Genomic DNA, 20632 nt, shown 5'->3' with positions numbered 1-20632 from the left:
TTATGGGAACGACTATAAAAATCAAGACAGTAGGGACGGCTATAATAGGGACCTAATTAGGCAAGAGCCGCCACGGGATAGGGGCCCACAGCATCGAGAGAACAACGCATACGGCCATGACAATAGGAGGGACGTACCGGCAGCTTTAAACTCGCAAGATGTTCGGCGTGCTCCCCAAACGTCGGGTATCAACTAGAGAAAGAGATAGAGAAAAGTGTGTCCAGTGAGGAAGAATGTGTGAGAGAGAGGCCGCAAAAGACGGAGAAAGAGATAGTAGAGAAGAAGACGCACAACGACAGTCCAAGTACTTACACAGTGCAAGAAAAAATAGAAAGTAATACGGCACAGCAGGATACCACTCAGATAAAACGGAGCGGAAAACACACAAGAAAAGGCAGGAGAGCCCGCAAGAAAAGTAATCGGACAAAGGCGCCGGACACACATGTAGATAATGATGAACCCAAGCTTTCAGCGCGTGACGAAGAAAGAGAGCAGCTTCTGAAGATAACTATAAAACTCGCGAGAACAGGGCATATGCTTTCATCGGTCCAGTTACAGGGACCACAGTTAAAGAATGGAAAGGCGACTTTTTATGCGGATACAGGCGCAGAGATTTCGATTGTAAAGGTTAATTTTCTAAGCACAGACATGATAATAGACAGTAGGTATCGAGTAGCTATTATTGACGTGACTCACGGAGCACGCAAAACGTTGGGCACAGTACAGGCTCAGTTGCACGGATTAGAGTGCACATTACATGTAGTCCCCTATGACTTCCCAATTGACGCGGAAGGAATCATAGGGTGGGATATTTTTAAGCGATACCGGGGCCAGATAAGCGCCGCCGAGAATACGATTAAATTGGATAGCGTAGAGATACCACTGTTAAGGCCGGAAAGTTTTAAAATACCTGCGAGATCGAGGCAAATAATTTATGCGCGAATAAGAAAAAGCAAAAATAATTCAGAAAATGGCTGGATACCCCTCCAAGAAATGGAGGAAGGAATATTGTTCGGGAACTTTATAGCCAGGAATGTTAATGGTAAAATAGTCGCAGAGTGCATTAATACAAGTAACGAAATAAAATATGTGCCTGTTCCGGAAGTAGAGCTGCTAGAATATGAGGAAATTTACCGGAAGCGCGCAGAGGACGTCGAAGGGGACGACGTCGAAAGCTTGGAGGAAGCAATGATAAGATTGATTGATAAAGAAAAAAGAGATGACAAGAAAAAAATTGAAATTTTTACAAAAAACGAAGGGGAGCTAGAGAAAAAAAAACGGGTGGACAAAATAATGCAACTCGTAGCCACATCTGGTTGCAACAAGGAAGATAAAAAACATATAAGGAATCTAATTGAGTCCAATAAACAAGGAGAGCCCAACATACATGATTTATTAGAGGGAAGGTCCGATGAATTACGGGCTCTAGTAATGATTGGCATGAAAATGCAAGTTGTAAAGGGAAGGCCGGGAATGAGGATTGACCTGTGGGAGCCTAACGAAAAGCGCATAAGGCCCCCACCTGAACCACCACCCCCGCCGGATCCTTAAAGCAACGGTAAGCCATTGACTGAAGAGAATACAACGACGATAGTTATAACAATATTAATAATATTTATAATAATGATAGTAACATTAATAATAATAATGACAGAAGAAATACTGGATATAAGAAAAATAAAGCTAGTATACCGACATAGTATATTGTATAGAAAGACAGGATGAACAGAAACATACGTGTATAATACATATATATAGCGACAAGCGTTAGTTTTCATGAATTCGCGGCCCTCGGACGAACCGCGAGTGAGCAACAAATCATACGGAAAGAAAATATGAAAAAAGTGATTACTGCGCAACCAACAGATATTCTGACAATTAACCCACCCCCTTGTGGAGATAGACTATTGTAAAAATACGTACAAAAATTCAGATTTCTAAAATTTTTGCGGCCCCCGTACGCAGCGCGAAAATATGACAAAAAGAGTGGGATTAATTAGGTTTACGATAAAATTTTTTTCGCGGCCCCGGATGCCTCGCAAACTAGATATTCACATACGTTACACTTAGATTTGCAAAAAAAACCACAACTATAATGGATAGGTACGCATGAACAAAGCATTAATAATATTAATCAATTGTAATTTGATGTAATGTGAATGAAAAAAAAGCAAAGCGAATGAGGAGCGCGTGTGGCACTCTCTAGTGAGTAGACGTACTCAATAGGAGTAGAATTAACTCACAGGCCAAATGTACAAATTACGCATGGTAAAGACAAATAAAAAGGAAAAAACAGACGTATAAGCTGACATATACTTGTAAATTAAAATTATTTTATTCTTGATTACCCGATTGACTTCATTATTGTAAAAAAAAAAATATATATATAAAAAAAAAAAAAAAATTTTAGCAATCATTGTTGGGTAGAGAGGAGCATGGAGGAATGATAAAAAAAATAAATAAAACAATTTCAGAAAAAATAAAACTATTTTTTAAAAAGGCCCACGAGCCCACGTCAAATATGAGAGATTAAACCTCCTCTTCTTACTTCCTGCTATCGTTCTCCATTAGAAACAATCCCACTCCTACCATCATGATATACTGATAACCACAACACCTGAAACGCCACACATAATCGTAACGGGATATAGAATTGACTACCATGTCTAAATTAATGAATAGCCCGTTCGTCAAACTGTCCATCTCAAAGTTAGCATAATTTTGCAAAAAACTACATGGACCAGTACTTAATCGTTCATGTAAGGAAGACTAAAAATAATGCACCCAGATCACCGCTCGACGATCGAGAGGAATAATCGACCACACCCAGTGTGCGGCAGTGTTTCTGAGAACTTGGCCATCGAAGGACAACGTTACTAGGCCATCCTCATTCAAACAGGGTCGTCGATATTGGAGAGAAGGCATACGAATCTACAACCCGCATGCTTAACTGAAAAAAAATAAAAGACGCTTGCAATCACATAAGCTGTCACTTACACAACGACATTGCGCGGTAGTATACGCGAGCTGCTCCTGCTTTTGCAAGAAAGAGAAAAATTAAATTGCATCCATAAGGACCACACACGGAGATTCTACTGGCGCAAAAAGAAAAAAATCACGCTGTGACGCAAGTAGAGTTGAAGCTCAGCTTTGAAAACTCAGTCGCCACGCAAACATCTTAAAAAGCACACTTTCTCTAGACATTAGAGAGGAAAAATGGAAGCTTTGTTGTTGTAAAAAAAAAAAAAAAAAAAAAAAAAAAAAAAAAAAAGAATATCGAAAAAGCAGCAAACTAACTCAGCAAATACGTCTACGGCGTCAAGAGTGGTTGTTGACAAAAAAAATACCCTTATAAATCCTTTCCTAAATCTGACCACATAAGAAAAGAGATTAGAGGAGTATGAGGGAGACATTATATAAAAAAATGTATGGGTGAAAAGTATTAGAAATATGTACGATACGGGTCAAAACTTCACTGCCAGAAAATGATTTTTTTGTAATTCATACCTCCAAGCTTGTCTCGACCAAAAAAATATACTAGTGAAATGTAAGGCAACCAATCGTCAAACTATTTGACTCTACAGTGTTCTTGAATATGTTATATGACCCCTCAGGCAAAATGGAGTGCATTATATTATATCCGACTATTCACAAACTCAATAAGCGACTTATATGCGCACGTAGAGTCGATGCGAAATAAAAGATAACGTAATGAAACATATTTACGATGGAGAATTTTTTTAACTAGGAGAAAAATACCCACATTGACAAAGACACTAAAATAAATTTCAATAATTGTACAAAAAAAGTAAGGAAAGAGAATTAGAAGATGTACGTTTATTATTATATACTTTATATGTGAGGAGAGAGCCACACTCGCAGCTCAACGCTAACCAAATAAAGGGGAAACATAAGAGAAAAGGTAAGGTACATACGGTAATACATTTAAATAAATATCTATCGATGAAGTATAAGTAGTGTTAGGACAAGTATTTACCACAGAAATTAGGGTTGGTAACTAATAGCTAACAGCTTTATATATTACAGGATTAATGAATTCGGCATGGGGCTTCTTTTTCTTATGTATAAGTGCCTTCTCCATCGGGGGGGCCCTACTACTGATATGTTATAGAATGTTCACAGGAAAACAAAAGGTTCAAGAAGAAGCACGAGAATTGGCAGTAATTCAAACCACACCGACAGTAGAACTCAGAGCAGAAAGGTGACTGCGATCCTCTAGACGGATACTAGAATTGTCGGTGACCAAAATTAGAATTCGTGAGCCTCGGAGATGAGCGCCAGGAGTCGCTCGACTATATCGGAGGGCGCAGTCCGAAGGATGAAACTATTAAACTAGGAAATAATTTTTTTTTAAGTATGTAGTGTCGAAAAAATCACTGTAAGTCAAAAAAAAAAAAAAAAAAAAAAAACTGGTAGATGTAGCGATAATAATGACAATAATAATAATAGTAATGTTATAAGTATAATAACAACAAATACCATTTTAACAATGAAAAAATGAGAATGAGCGCCGGGAGTCGCTCGGCTATACCGAGGGGCACAGTCCGTAGGACAATAAAATTTTTTTTCTTTTGATGACAAGGTTGTACGAAATTTTTTTTCTTTTTTTTTTGATAAATAAGCGCAAGTGAAAGTATTAAAAAAAAAAAAAAAAAAACCACATTGTAAAACCACACTTAATGTAAAGTAGTCGTTAACAAAAGCCCGCTTCGCGGCAATTTCATATATAATTGTAATGTAAGGCAAAGCGCATACAAAAACAATATTGTTATACACTTAGCACACGATGAGAGGAGACTGAATGATTGTGAGAGAAAAAATATTAATATAAAGGAAACAGCGGTTCTCTAAAAGAATGGAAGAATGAGTGTAGTATACTGAACTACATTAACAACACAAACAACAGAAAACAATACAGCACACACACGCACACTCGCAACAAATCCACAGGCTCAGTACCGTCAATATCGGAAAGCCAGCGTCGTCGAGGGCGACGACGTCGCGGCCTCGGACGTGTTACGTACGATATACTAGGCATATCATACTAACTCCCCCTGGTGACCATGAAGCTACCTTATCAAGAGGGTACCGACGGGAGGGGAACGAGGTAATATAAGGCCCGGCAAGCTTCAAAATCGAGAGACCGAAGGGAATACTCGGGCAGACAGAGAGACCGAAGGGAATACTCGGGCAGACAGGGAGAACGAAGGGAATACTCGGACAGACAGGCAGAACGAAGGGAATACTCGGACAGACAGGGAGAACGAAGAGAAGACTCGCACAGACCGAGAGACCGGAGGGAATACTCGCACAGACAGGGAGAACGAAGAGAACACTTGGAGAAATCGGGCAATTAATCGGGAACACACACGCGTCTTTGCCTCACAAATAAGTATCTTAAATAAAAGTCTTTAAGGTTCCAAGGTTTTGATCGTTCTCGCGAAGCACCTCCTTACCTTTCGGTTTTCCCACGTAACAAATACATTTTTTATGAAAAATACCATAAAATGATAATTTGCATACTCAATAGTATTGAATTATAAGTAATCAATGAAGCCTTCAAAAGAAAACAGCATAAAAGCCAATGTTGAAGAGATAATTTTTTAATATTTTTTATCTTTGAACTTATAAAATGTTTGACCAACTGATTATGAGAAAGAAGTGGAAAGTGTATTGATTAAACTACGAAATAAATTTCTTTTTTGGTTAATATAATTATTTACATTGATGGTTATGTATTCTCATGGTTTGGAAGCTGTATAAAATAAGGTGTATATTTGAGGAAGTTCATCTCTAAAATAAATTAGTCAGAAAAAGTATTAGAATGTGTTCATATAGTTGTTAGAAAAACTTATGTACCATTCTAAACTGAGTTACAAAACAGTTTTTACGAAAATAAAGATCAAAGCAACTTTGTACTCTTATTCTCGTAGAGGTCGTTAAAAATTCTAAATTGTACTGAATGTATATTTTACGTAGACTATAAAAATTAAGTTAAAAACATTACAATAGAGATGAATTGCCTCTTTTGTTTTTAGAGAAGAAATAACTCTGAAAATTTTCTTTCACAAGGTATCCTTATGTATTTTGTAGTAATTTTTTTTCGTGCCCTTATCGTACTTTGGATTTTATTTTCATAAAATCTTGAGAAGCTTAATTTTTTAACAATAAATCCATAATAGTTTACATCCACATATGTAATTTTTCGAAAATCTTTTACGGATATAGTCTTCTTTTTAAAATTTTATGATTTCTCAAAATTTTTGAAATAAAGTATCCTAAAACAAAACAACTGACTTTTCCAAATCATTAAAATCGCGATAAAAAAGAATGGTTGATCAAATCAAAATTCAATGTCGAAGCAGTAACAGGCCTCCAAGAACTAAAAAATTCAAGTTTTATTCTAATCTTTTAATTCAAGTCTCAAGTGTAACTGATTGTATATTTATGATTACCTCTCCCCTTACACTCTCACACACCTGTATAACTGGTTTTTTGTGTTTATCAAAATTCAGTTTTTTGTAGAAAATGTGATGGTATTTAAGGTTTTCTGTTGTAAAATATCCTAAAACAAAAATCGAAAGCTGACTTATCGGTTTGAAAAAAAGACGATTTTTAAAAATCGGTAAAATCTAAATTTAAAGTGATACTAGTGTATGCTGTCATGTACACTAAATGTTTTAATTATACCCGCATAAGTGTTTTATATTATTATTTGAATAACGTTCGTGTACTAAATTGAACAATATTACTCTTACAGATTTCATAATATAAAATATCCTAAAATGCTAGTACACTCAGAAATTGTTATGTTTTTTTTTTTTTAATATAAATTATTTGAATTTCGTAAAACAAAAAAAAACGACTAATCAATGAAGTTTCTTGCTACCTTTGGGCATTTTTAATTTCATTTGGACGTTTACAGCACTTTCATGACGAAAACGACCGTTTTCTCAATGACGATAAATGATAATATAATTGGTTACCGGAATCCTAAGAAATAACTAAATAAGTATGCAGAAGTTGCGTTGGCAATGGTAAGCGTGCTTCTTACTGATACAACGCTGTTCTAGGGGTTCGTGGGTTCAATTTCCGGTGAATGCAAATTTTTTCAAAAACTGTTTTCATCAAGAAAAGTTCCTATGTTACCCCAGCTGTTTCGGGGCGGGTTTTTCCGTGAAATTTTCCTTCAGAGTAATCCCAGGATTTTTTTCTTGCCCCACAGGTCTTCGGGCTTGGGTGAATGCGGAATAGGGATTAGCAGGCGTCGGGCAGGGATCGCCGGCCTTACCGGCAGAGGAGTGGTCCCTGAAACATAGGGCTTTTCTGGGGATGTTAATTAGCCCGGATCCGATGCTTCGGCAGAGAGCGCCGACTTAACTGGTGAGGAGTGGACGTCCTGAAATATGGAGCTCTATGACGGAGTCATTTTTCTCTGACCTATAGCATTAAGCGCCGAAACGCGTCATCAAGGTGGAATTTATTTTTTACAAAAATAAAATGATAAGGGTATAAAAAGCTCTAAATGATTCCGAAGCAGAAGGCTATCTTTTGGCTAGGGCCCATTGATTGGCATTACCTAGTCGAAAAAGATATACGACGTCTTAGCAGTCTACCTCTTGCCTAGTATCCATTGATTGGCATTACCTGTATATAGTTCAACACTTATTTATTAATGCTTTTTTATTATAAATGCCAATTTTTCTTTGTAACTTATACGCATACATGCATATAAGTTACATAGTTAGGCATATATGACGGAGTCATTTTTCTCTGACCTAGAGCATTAAGCGCCGAAACGCGTCATCAAGGTGGGATCTATTTTTATTTGTAAGAAGCTAATGAAGGTCCGGGTCTGTGTGTTTCATGTTCTACGTGAGAGTAATCGGATACAAGGAGTAGCGCCAAGGAGAGAAGAGAAGACATAGCGCCGAAGAAAAGCCCAAGAATGCGTAGTTCTAGCACATAAGGGTCTATCTGTGGGATTGCGTATTATAGAATATTTGTAATTACCGCGCCATTGTGCTGATCCAGTACTGCTTTATCGACGAAGATTGTATGTATACCTATGTATCTGTATTAAGAGTATGTACTGTAAATTGTGTCGCGTTCGAGTGCGTGTGAATAATGTCCTGTCAGTAAGATTCAGAAGTATGTGTGTAGATATAGTGCGGTAATGCGCGAGGCTGCACTAATTGGTAGGCCTAACGCGACACTCTTGTAGTAGCATCCGAGCGAACCAGAGCTTCCAAGTTTTTTTTCGCGTTTTCGGGAGGAATCGAGAGAATCGAGAGAGATAGAGAAAGAGAAGAGCAGAATCAGCTTACCAAGCCAACCGGGAACGACCTTGCGACTGACGATCGAGGAGACGAGACCTACCGCCACCCCCAGCTGTCATCTGCGAGACCAGGTCATCGGCAGGCCCAATAGTTGATTTGACCCGGAACATGGTGAACCCGGAGGTAAGGGTAAATTAGAGTGTGCGAACGTGTGTGTATTTACGCGTGTGCCGGGGGATTGGGTAGTGCGGGACACCCCCAGGAAGCGTGGAGTGCGAAAACGGGAGAGTCCGGGGAAAAGCGTGATTGTCACAGATTGTAGCGATAGCGCCGGATTGCGCCAAGATTCGGGCCTAAAAGCCCACGTGTTAAAGTCGACGAAATAAAGTGAAGTGTCCGTAAAATCATTTACCTCGTCTATTGTCGTGCGTGTGTTTTTCCTTCCTTACGAATTTACAGGTCGCGCCTCATTTCTCCTTGGGAGAGTAGTCTGATCCCGACGGACTACCGCCAGCAGGACCTCCTCAGAGACGAGTCTCCTGGGCCAAGCAGCGGACATCGTGAGCGTGGGGACAGGGGTTTTTTTTCGCGTTTCAGAATACGGCGGACTTTGGCGAGAGGATCTGTGATAGTGTCTTTGGACGTTGTCTCGGGACCGCCCTGGCTGCGACACCCTATTGTGTCTCAGGGCGCGAAAGTGCAACGTCACAGCTCTCTCCGGGGAAAAGCTACACAGTAGCGAGTGTGACCCGATGCATCATTAGTGCCATGAGTGCCAGCTTAACTGGCACGATGTTTTACCGGAGATACTCGCACTATGCCCATGGATTAGGTATAATATCAGTACAAGCGTTGGAAATGGGTGCGGCAATACACCCCCACACATAGGTGGTGAGTGGGTGGCCCCGGCGACTTGGCCTCAAATCTGTCGTGGTAACCCAAAAAAAAAAAAAAAAAAAAAAAAAACTACATCAGTATGCCTATAATATCCCCACCCTTATAAATTTTTGTACATTATAATTTGAATAACATTATTAGCATAATAACAGTTATATCCTGATTTTTAACTGATGACACACACATTCGTATGCACATTTGCACACACAGAATTAAATTTTGATTTAAAACGCGTTTTATTAGTGCCAAGAAAATAATTATCTAAATGTCAAAGGCACATAAAACTTACATTAAAAATTTCTTACAGATTTTATCAAACATAATTGTTTAAATTTACTGTGCACGTGTAATGACATGAATAATGGTATCTTAACTTATTCTAGAGATTACCATTTTTTATGCTCATAAGCAATTACAAATGGCCTTTAGTACTATTGCACATACGATCCAGCTTAATGGTAAGGTATTCAGAGAGACCCATGGAATTCAGACATGCTTAGTCAAATACGGCCTAATAAGACATGACGCCAGTATCAGTTTAAGATTACTAGTCATAAAACCACTTTTGTACTGCAGCCTATATAGTGTACTATAGACTCGGAAACAGATGTTAATTACGTGGAAATTTCGTGATAGGATCGATAAAGATCACTACGCTAAGGTCTTTAATTTTGCTAGAAATGGGAACCGCATTTCTATCAACCAGAATATGGTACAAAAGCGCTGTACCCACGTGCATTAACTAGTGGCAGGTACCGAAAAGAGTTTCTATAGTTTTACCAAGGTGCAAGAAAGAGAAAGAGAGAAAGATGCTGTAGCACTCTAATCAGAGTACTTTATACTATATTTGGCCAAATTGAATTCTCAACTTGAAAGAAAAAATTTACAATATGTCATCTCAGTATGTGATTTTTTGTCCGATACGGAGCTTCTTCTGTAAGGAAGCAAAAGAGCTAGTCATAATATTGATTTAGAATTTTCGAACGTCATTCTATGTATTTATTATGTTATTATTTTGGTATGGTGTGAACATACCATTTTTTTTTTAATTCTTAGTTTACTAAAGTTTTATTAAGATTACAAACAAAAAATTTTTATAAGCAATGAATCGTGCGGAAAAACGTAATGAAAATATTTTGATAGTGAAAAATAATTTACAAGAGTTTTAACAAAAAAAACTCTTATGACTACATTCTTACAAGTGAACAAGTTGACATTTTTCATATCTTAGATACTAAAAAAGTGGACTTACGCTTAATTAATATATCTGAGCTCACAACCTTGAGCACTTGAAAGAAGGAAGGGAAGAGGGATGGGAATGGGAGGCCGCCCGTTTCTGTTAGAGGGATCGGAGAAAAATAGGGATTTTTGCTGTGTGAAAGTCGCCCATCCCCTCCATGAGGAGCATTGCGTGGTGGAAAAGTACATATGAAAATTCACAGAGGTACTTACTTGCTCAAAAAAGTCGCACTGGCAGGGAGTCGAATCAAGGTCTTCCGAGTGCCGATCCACAATCTAGCCGACTGAGCCACCACGCGCTCATTAGTATATTATTATAATGACAAACGCATAACAGCTGCATATGTACACGCTACACGCTGTACAGCTCCTCTATAATAGGCGTCGGATCTGACTTAACGTAAGAGATGACTAATATGTACAAGCGCTCATGTGCCACTGACAGCGACTATGACAATGACAATGGCTATGTGTTTGTTCTTCTGTATGCACGTTATCTCAATCTCCTCGAGCCTGCAATTAGTCCGGGAGCCAGGGTACTGTTCGAAGCCGATGGAAGTCTATGGCTGCACCAAAGTTTTTTTTATGTATTTTGATGTGCTAAATCCAATTCTCAAAGGTGCTTGGCTGTAAAGTTGGCCGATTAATTGTTATAAACATTTTTTATAAACAAATGAGATATTTTCATTTTTTTTAGATTCTTTGGCAAATTGTAAGACAAAAAGTTTTCTTGTCATTTTTCGTAAAATCCTTCGTTTACGAGTAAAAAATTCACGAAGTTTCGGAAAACAGGGTTTTTCACGAAATTCGACCATACATTGCACAGTCATTAATGCACATTTTTTTATCCAAAACGGCTTAAAAATTTCGTATAACACAGTACTATAATAGTATCAAACGAGCATTTAATGATTTAAATTGGATTTTTATTTAGCAATGCCTCGTCGTTAGGTCTATTTAACACATGAGAGTTTATTATGTTTATTTATAAATAGCTGCATTTGAAATTTCTTTCGATATTCTCACTCCTTATTTAAATTTCTTAAGGTTGCATGTCATAAAAATTATTAATAATTTACATAAACTTAATTTTTAATCTCAGTTTATCAATCGCATTACACATACTTGTTTCACTACTTACCCTTTTCCTTTTTACAGTAGAACGTTTGTACAGAAATAATCCGAGTGTAGATATAAAAAAAAACTATTATAATAATCTTTCATGACAATAAATCTATACAAATTTGTGAAAATAAATCGTATTTAGTGATTAATAAGAAATATTCTTTTGTTCGTAAATAAATTGTACATTAAAAAAAAGTAGTATAATAGTAATAACAATAATAATAATTTTTTTTTTATATACTGCTTTCGTTGCTAAAAATAAGCTAAAGAAATGGAAAAAAAATTTTTTCAAAAATAAAAAAAAAAATTTGTGTTTATTCATATTGTTTAAAAATGTGCTACCTAACAATTTTTATGACGTGCAACCTTTAGAAATTTAAATAAGGAGTAAAAATATCAAAAGAAAGTTCAAATGCAGCTATTTATAAATAAACATAATGAACTCTCATGTGTGGCCTCTAGTACATACTTACAGCGTAAGCGCGAAATAGTCCTAACGACGAGGCATTGCTAGATAAAAATCTAATTCATATCATTAGATGCTCGTTTCATACGATTATAGTACTGTGTTATAAGAAATTTTTAAGCCGTGTTGGATTAAAAAATGTGCATTAATGACTGTGCAATGTATGGTCGAATTTCGTAAAAAACCCTGTTTTCCGAAACTTCGTGAATTTTTTACTCGTAAACGAAGGATTTTACGAAAAATGAAAAGAATACTTTAGTCTTACAACTTTCCAAAGAATCTAAAAAAAAAGAAAATATCTTATTTGTTTATAAAAAATCTTTATAACAATTAATCGGCCAACTTTACAGCCAAGCACCTTTGATAATCGGATTCAGCACATCAAAATACATAAAAAAAACTTTGGTGCAGCCATAGACTTCCATCGGCTTCGAACAGTACCCTGGCTCCCGAACTAATTCCTCGATCATTTGCGGTCCAACGCAGGCGGAGATAGCCTTGTACAAGCAAAATTGATAACTGGCCAAGATTAACGACCGGTATGGTCGTATGAATTGTCACCTTGTTTACTTTTGAATTTTTGCCTGCCACAAAAATTAGACCATTATACATAAAATATGTACCTCTCTTTTTTTCTCTTTGTTTATACCACATGTATACTAGTTCGACTTCACCCCCTGCAAGTTCCACTCACTAACCCCCATTAGCTTAAATTTAGGTTAATACAATAAAGCCCTATTTAAAGCTGGTATTCTTTTTCTAGCTCTGTTATTTTCGCATTATTAACACATCTGCAAGATAAATTAAGTATCCGATAATAAGCATAATATTTTACAGGTAAAAAAATGAGAAATCGATTTATTTATTACAATACAGTTATTATACAGACGTAGAGGTAAATAAAGTTGATTCGCACATTATTAAGTGACTAACTTTAAAAGCATTTAATTTTTTTTTTAAAAAGAAGTCTTCTCATTAATTAAATAAGCTGTAGTAGGAGTCACAAAATTATTAATCTTGCTGCGCACTTCGAAAATAACCAATAGTACATTACATACCTAGGCTAGAAAGTGGGGCCATTACTGACCGCACCATAATAGCCCCACTTTTGGCCATGGTACGTATACTTTTTTACCTTACACCTCCACTTAAAGTTCGACACAAAAATTCATATGATTTGAACTCCTCGTTATACTCATATTAATGATTCTTTTAATAGTAGCTTTGCTAAATGTATGTTTGTCTGCATGCACATCTCCATGTCTGTTTTTCACACTCTTCATACTTTTTTAACCTCTACATCTGAACTGCATGCAGTGGCCATGCTTCTGTGACAGTCGATAATTTATTAAGAAGTCAATTTATGTTGATGATTTTTATTTACTCATGGGAACACAAGGAAAAGTAACCATAGCAGAAACTATCGATGATCTCGCGCTGTCAAAGCAATAGTGTCAGATCAGGGCATTCAATATATCACATATTTCATTAAAGCATAATGGTCATGTGACGTCATTTTTCTTTTCAATACACAAATGTTAAAAAAATAACGTTCAAGAAATGATGTAGTTTACTACTATTACATCGTGATATGAGGTGTATTATTTAAATGCGTTTTACATAAACAAAATTCAAATAATTTGTTGACAAATCTTTGTTTTGCTTATGTTACTTAAATATATCCAATGGTTTTCTGTCTTGCATTAACTGTAAAGGTTATACATCCGTTAGCCATACATATATAACGTCTGCAGCTACTGCTTCTCATTACATAATGTACTATAACTTGAGTTATGAGAATGTAAAAATGTAAAAGCTTTGTTGTTTTCTGTTTGCTTTAGGCTTTCAATTTTCAAACCCCGTATTAACGAGGCTTGGGTGTTTGGTGTCGTATCTATTGAGGGGCCCCTGTGGAGTACTTGTCATACAAATGATTCTTTGTAATATTTTTTTTATAATCATTTTGATTATACACATGTGTTAACAAAATAGCAATAATACGCGGAAAAGTCATTGGGAAAATCGATATTAAAAAATTTATTAGTTTTCCCGAGATACCTTGTGTAAAGATCACGGCCCTGCCACGATAAAGCTGGCAAAACTGTACTCTCTTGCTCTCATCTGCTATTATATACCTATACTTGTGTTAGACTTAAATTTTCATGCTTGTATGTTTATGAATGTACAGCGCATGCGCACTTACAGTACCTGAACAAAACAATTCTCATGTTCGATGTTTTCCTCGCTATTTTCTCTAAATTTAACGTGTTGATCCTATTCTTTTTTTAAATAATAGATTCTTTATACTTTCAAGTACATGTACCAATTTAATGTGTGGGCCCACAGCTTTTTATTGCGGTACGGTAGTCTATTAAATTTCGGGTTCCGTAAGGTTGCGTGTTAAAATGACGAATTTTCACAAGCGATTTTCTCGAAAAAAAATGTGTTGACCTACCTATTTTGTTTTCCTAAAAAAATCTAGCAAACTTTATCTATATAATCTCTGAATTTCAGACCTAGCCAGCATTTAATTCAAAATCGCCCAAGCCTCCTTAAACAGATAATTACAATGCTTATACAAAAAGTGTACTGTGACAAAACCAAATACAAATTGATCCTTTTTAGATTTTGATCACACAACTTTGCAAGGCTGATGGTTGAAGTAAAAGAATACAAATTATTACAACTGTATAAAAACTTTAGAATTTCTTTTAAAATGTGCCATTCATCACATGAAACTTACTTTACCTTTCACTTTTGTTAAAAGATCAATTTTATGAGAATTTATAGTTATACATCCACAAGTCAGCTGACGAAATGTAGATAGTATAATAATGTAAGTTACCTCGAAAAATTGGTTCCTTTTGTAATATTAATAAATATTAGTATTAAAATGTTAATTCAATTTCTTACTCAACAAGCTACTTTGAAAAGCACTGATACATTGTTTTAACCGTTGAAATCGGAAAGTACCATGTATTCAGTTTAAGTTAAAGATTAAGAGTAAGAATAATAAAAATTTTAAAATTAAAATTATTAATAAAAATTTAAGAACTTACTTGCTTTAAATTTCTTTCTTTGCACGTTTATTTAACGCATGAATACATCCCAGTAGAATACGTCGTCTATAATTGGTTACTGCAAAAATAAAAAGTTTGTTATAACGATTTCAAATGTTAACGTAATTGTATGAAGTTTCGATAAAAGTAAGATAATCGTATTTTTAGTTTACTGTATGTTTATTCATATTCTTAAAAAAATTTTTAATAATATTTATTAATAATAAGAAGCAATAGTACAGTGAAAAAATTTTGTGTTTTAAACTTCTGCCTACAGCGAGTGTTATTTAAGACATCTTGTAATTAAATTTAGTCACATGAAAAACTAATCTGATTTCGAGCGATCGTCGACTAACGTAAGAAAGTTGACTAACATTTTCATATCTTTATATTTGAAGCTTAACACGATGTAAGTTTAGAGTTTCTCATATAACGGAAATTTTTAAGTGCCATTGATAAAAATTCACAGAGGTACTTGCTCGGGAGAGTCGCACTGGCTGGGACCCGCAGTCTCCCGTGTGCCGTTCCACCAACCAGCCGACTAAGCCACCACGCGCTCTCATGTATATATATATATATATATATATATATATATATATATATATATATATATTGTTACGGGGTACTGCCGACGCGGAGTAGCGAGGCGGAATTGACAACCTCGACCGGGCCTGTGTTGCCCGGGTACCCCCGGCGACACCTCCGATAAACTTTATACGCGGGTCTCGCTCTCCAAGACACCGCAGGGGCCAAATATCGCGGCAACCTTGCACGTCGTCGCCTCTCACGACGACTTTAGTACGATACCAGGGAATCGGGCACACACAAAAGGAAGCACTTGCGACCAAGTTTAAAATAAGAAATATATTCAACTAAATAAAATAAAATGAAATACAAAATATTACTCGCGGGTGTGTGTGTGTGTGTGTGCGTGTGTGTGTTTGTGTGTGTGTATGTGTACGTACACTCGTTAAGCGAGAATACTCGACGAGCACGCGGCGCAAACTCGCGAACCAGGCAGACAACGTGGGCTAATTTAGGGCCGCTGCCCTTTACAATAAACTGCCTGTTGGCAGGTACTTACGGCAAAGTGGGGAGGTCGCTCCCCGACGATGCCTCTCGCAGGCCAAGTCTACACGGGAGCAGTGGAGCGGCTACGCTGAGGTCAGTAGGCGTCCCTATTGACAGCGTTCAAAGGCTGAGACCGACGGTATCGGCCTTGGTGGCCCTGAGTCCGGCGTCGCCTGCTATCCCAGCAGGATTCGGACACTCAGTACCAAGCACTGTACCAGAGACAGCTCAAGCACAGCCGCCACAACAACAATCGCAGGAACGGGAACACTCCAGAGGACGCGTCTCACGTCCTCCAAAACAGAATTCGCTTCACGCGGGGAAATCGCCTTGGGAAAATTGCTTCTCGCAACCCCCAACAAGAACTCGCTTCACGCGCGTTCGCTGGCCTAAGCTAATCTAATACCTTTTCGGTTTTTTCTTCCTTTTCCCTCTTTTCCTAACTGTCCTCTCCGTTTTTCCCTTTTCCTTCTTTCCCTATCGGTCCTAGCCTACCGATGATGGCTCGACGGTATCTCACCGTCACAATATATATATATATGACACCGTGTTAAAGTGAGTTGCACTAACTGTACATGAAAACGTCCGCCTACTGCATCACGGTTAATTTAACTGTGTTCAACTCGTCAGTGCTCAAAAGTTAAACCATTAAACGTTATGAACAAATTATGGTACATACTTTAAAGCAGCTTGTTTCTAATAGTTTAAGTAAAAAAATTTAAAAACACGCTGTTAGCATGCTAAAAAATAACCTAAAAAAAGTAAGAAGAGACTCAACTTTCGTCAACAAAAGTGTGTTGTGAATTTTCGAAAAACAAACTTTTTTTGCACAGCGTTGTAGTTTAAAGTCTTAAGAAAGGCTGGGCCAAGTTTCAGATCATGATTTCTAGTTTAACAAAGTCTAGAAGCAGTTTCGTAAAGATGTCTCGCTCCGTGTGAAAAGACTAGCTGACAGCAGACGATGCTCGGTTCTCTCCCATACACTTACCATAAGACCTGCTCACGACTTTGTTTACGTTTGCACAGATATTTATGCCAAATGCCTTATAAGGTGCACATTTTTTGATACGAGAGTCTTTCTTAGAAGTTAAGCTATCCATTTGAATTTTTTTCTTATCGTGAATAAATCTTTAACCTCGAAATTTGTGCAACAAAGGCTGAATAATCGCTTTTGCCCATGAGAGCAATGTTAAATCGTGCAATTTCAGGAATTTTTTTCTTTAAAACTCGGCTGATGAAAAATATTGAAAAAATGCATATGTACTTCCAGCATGTTAAAGTACAACATTTTTTTTTTCAGCGAGTAAATAAATCTCCTCAAAAACGACCAAACCTCCTTAAGAATGAAAACAGAAGTAGTGTAAACTTAATAAATACCATTTTATAAATTTTTAAGATAGTGTTTTCCTCGTTTGTATCACGGAAAATATCCAAGGAGATAAACTTTAAATAACATTTTTAATAATTATATTGATTATTTAGTGTTTCCGGAGAAAAAGGTCTCATAGGTTCTTTTTACATTTTTAATATGAAATTCTAATTAGGCCTAATATTAAGTACAGATAATAATATTCAAAGAAGTAATAAAAAAAAAAAAATGGTGGTTATACTCTCTGGCCGTAATGAATCTCTCTGATCGTAAATTACGATTTTCAAAATTATATGGGAACAAACAGATAAAATATTTTTTATTGATGGCCCAGAAGGTTCAGGAAAAACATTTCTAAAGAAAACGTTAATATATTATTTCATTTCTCGCGGAAAAAAAAATTTATCTATAGCATAGACTGGTATAGCATCAATATTGCTTCTACAAAGAATGACCAGTCATAGAACATTTTGTTTATCATTAGACTTAAACACTGTATTTTTACAGTGTTTTTTACAGTGTTTTACAGAACTTTTGTTCGTTCTTGGAATTTAAATCTGAAAAAAAAAATTGAATGAAGTAGATTTAATTACATGGGACGAGGCTTCTATGATTCCAAAAAAAGCCTTAAAAATAGTGGAAAGATCATTACGTGATTTATGTGATACAAATATGCATTTTGGTAATAAATTAATTTTTTTAGGAGGCGATATCAGACAGATTCTTCTAGTTTTAAAAAATAGTAATAGAAGAATGATTATACAAGATAGTATTAAATCATCATATCTTTGGTCATTGTTTCGTATTCTAAAACTTAATATCATCTATATTCGTTCGATTAACAAAATATTTTAAGAATTATTATAAGATATTGGAAAATGAAGAACTGAATAATTTTAAATTTTAGGTACCAAATGAATGAAAATAACTAATGTTTATTCCAGTATTTTTGGTAAAGATATTACCTTCAATAAATTATATTATTCAATAAATAAAGATATTTTCCAATAAATAGCGTTATACTTACTTCTTATAACAAATATATTTACATTTTGAATAATAAAATTCTAAATCATGTAAAAGGAGAAATGAAAACCTATTAAAGCATAGATCATGCTACATGCTACTTACAAGTGTTGATAAATCCGATAATGATATTCATATAAATTTTCTAATTGAATTTCTAAACAATATTCGTGAAAGCTTACCACCGCATAAGCCTAATTTAAAAACTGGAGCAATTTTTTTGTTGATACGAAATTATAGTTAATGGCTTATCTGCCGTGCCACGGAAAAAAAGCGTAAGTGCAGCCAGTGTCAAATTGAAAAAATTGACAAAAACTATTTATGTTAAAACCATGATGAAAATCGAATTTCTCAACAGCCAAAAAACTGTTTCGAGGGTAATTAGGGCATGATCTAATTACTGCACGCGAAGAAAAAACGATTTCCTGAAAGAGAAAACAGATACTACACTTACGGCTTTTCACTCAGACGCTTTCCCATATCATACCTTGTTTACCTTAAAAACACTTTTTAATAGGTGAAAAACTATGCATGCATTACTAATTTATTGAAGTTAGCTTCCTTGCGAAAACCTACGGAATGAAATATGTTTCATTCAATAGATTTTGATCTACTGAATCGAACGAAGTCTTTGTTTATACCCCAAGTGGAGAAAAATCTCGAGATATTCCAGCTCAAAGTTGTACCTTTAGCACGAGCTTATATGGCAGAACATCAAAATATCAGCTTTACAGGCATTTCCCAACTCACAATAAGAAACCTGAGCAGATAAATTATGATGAACTTGTAGAAAAATCTCTGTTCTTCTCAATCCTGTCATGTAAAATACTGGTAATGGGGCATTTTCCAAAGATATTTGCTAAAAAAGACGTGAAAATCAGCTTCATGGTTATAAATGACAGTAGCAAAACGGTAGGACATGGTTATAAATGATAGTAGCAAAACAGACGGTAGCAAAATAACAACACTAATGTACGTATATACGTATATATACTCAAGTAAAACTCTCCTACTTGACTAGAGCAGTAGACAAGGGAGCTACCTTAATGAATGGAAATTGAGTCGATTTTTTCTCTTGCTATTTTAATGTTTCATGACATTATTTCAGTAATATAAAGTATTAATTTCATTTATTTAAAGTAAAAAATACATTGGAAGTTTTCTTAATATGAAACAGTTTCACATTAAAAAAATGCTAACAATAATAAAGGTTGGACTGTTACCTAAAGAGTAAATATTCATTTGAAATACGTTTTAAAAAATTTGTTAGAAAATATACAAGTTTTCTTTTATTTTATAACTTTAATGATTATATATTATGACATTACTATCCGTCGGTCGTATTAGCTGCTGTAGAGCCAGCGTATATATATATATATATATATATATACATGAAATTTGCTGCTGCTTCGTAGTTACGCTTTTTTTTTCTTGCACGAAGAGATCTGCCTTACGCTGGCTCCAAGGAAAGAAAAGCGTAAGTGCAAGAAGTTTTTTTAGTGTGACATCAGTAGCCTTTCTCGCTGACTAATACCGAGTAAAAAAAGCGTAAGTACTGTTACGGCTTTTTTTCCCGTTAACGACATGTCGAATTCCAATATTTTTGTTACTTACGGCTTTTTTCCATGGGAAGGCAGATTTCTATGGACTTGGTTATTAGAAAATTGATTATTATTAATAAATAAAAAACATATTAAATTTTTATAAATGCCATTAAATAGGGCATTCCCTGACGAATTGATCGGTATAAATAACTCATTTTTGATAGAAAGGTCATTTATGGCTTTTTTCCGTGGCACAGCAATTATGTAACGGTACAAGATTACAAATAACAAAATTACTTAAATACAATATTGAAGCAGAAATTATAACTGGAGAAAAAAATGGTAAGAGAGTTTTCATACCAAATAACTCTTAATACCGAAAATCATCATTACCTTTTATTTCATACAGAAAACAATTTCCTTCAATCTTAGCGTATTCAATGATTATCAATAAATCTCAAGGTCAAAGTTTTAATAATATTGGATTGTATTTGAAAAAACCAATGGTTTTCGCATGGTGAATTATACGTCACGTT

The 20632-nt window shown here is 35.6% G+C and overlaps 1 protein-coding gene across 4 annotated transcripts in view; it reads right to left on the bottom strand.

Moving 5' to 3' along the window:
• Positions 1-20632, bottom strand: part of kek5 (leucine-rich repeat, immunoglobulin-like domain-containing kekkon 5 protein) — an 884967-nt gene that overhangs the window by 177256 nt on the left and 687079 nt on the right. For all 4 annotated transcript variants that reach the window (XM_089596544.1, XM_089596542.1, XM_089596541.1 and 1 more), the window contains one exon: positions 15087-15165. The gene's annotated coding sequence lies outside the window, so the exon portion shown is untranslated. The remainder of the gene's footprint in view (positions 1-15086; positions 15166-20632) is intronic.

The sequence above is a fragment of the Copidosoma floridanum genome, unplaced genomic scaffold (genome assembly GCF_036245765.1).
Source record: "Copidosoma floridanum isolate Cflo_tuat_1 unplaced genomic scaffold, Cflo_Japanese_pri ptg000030l, whole genome shotgun sequence".
NCBI lineage: Eukaryota > Metazoa > Arthropoda > Insecta > Hymenoptera > Encyrtidae > Copidosoma > Copidosoma floridanum.
Note: the sequence above shows the minus strand (reverse complement) of the source record. Positions and strands in the feature narration are given on the sequence as shown.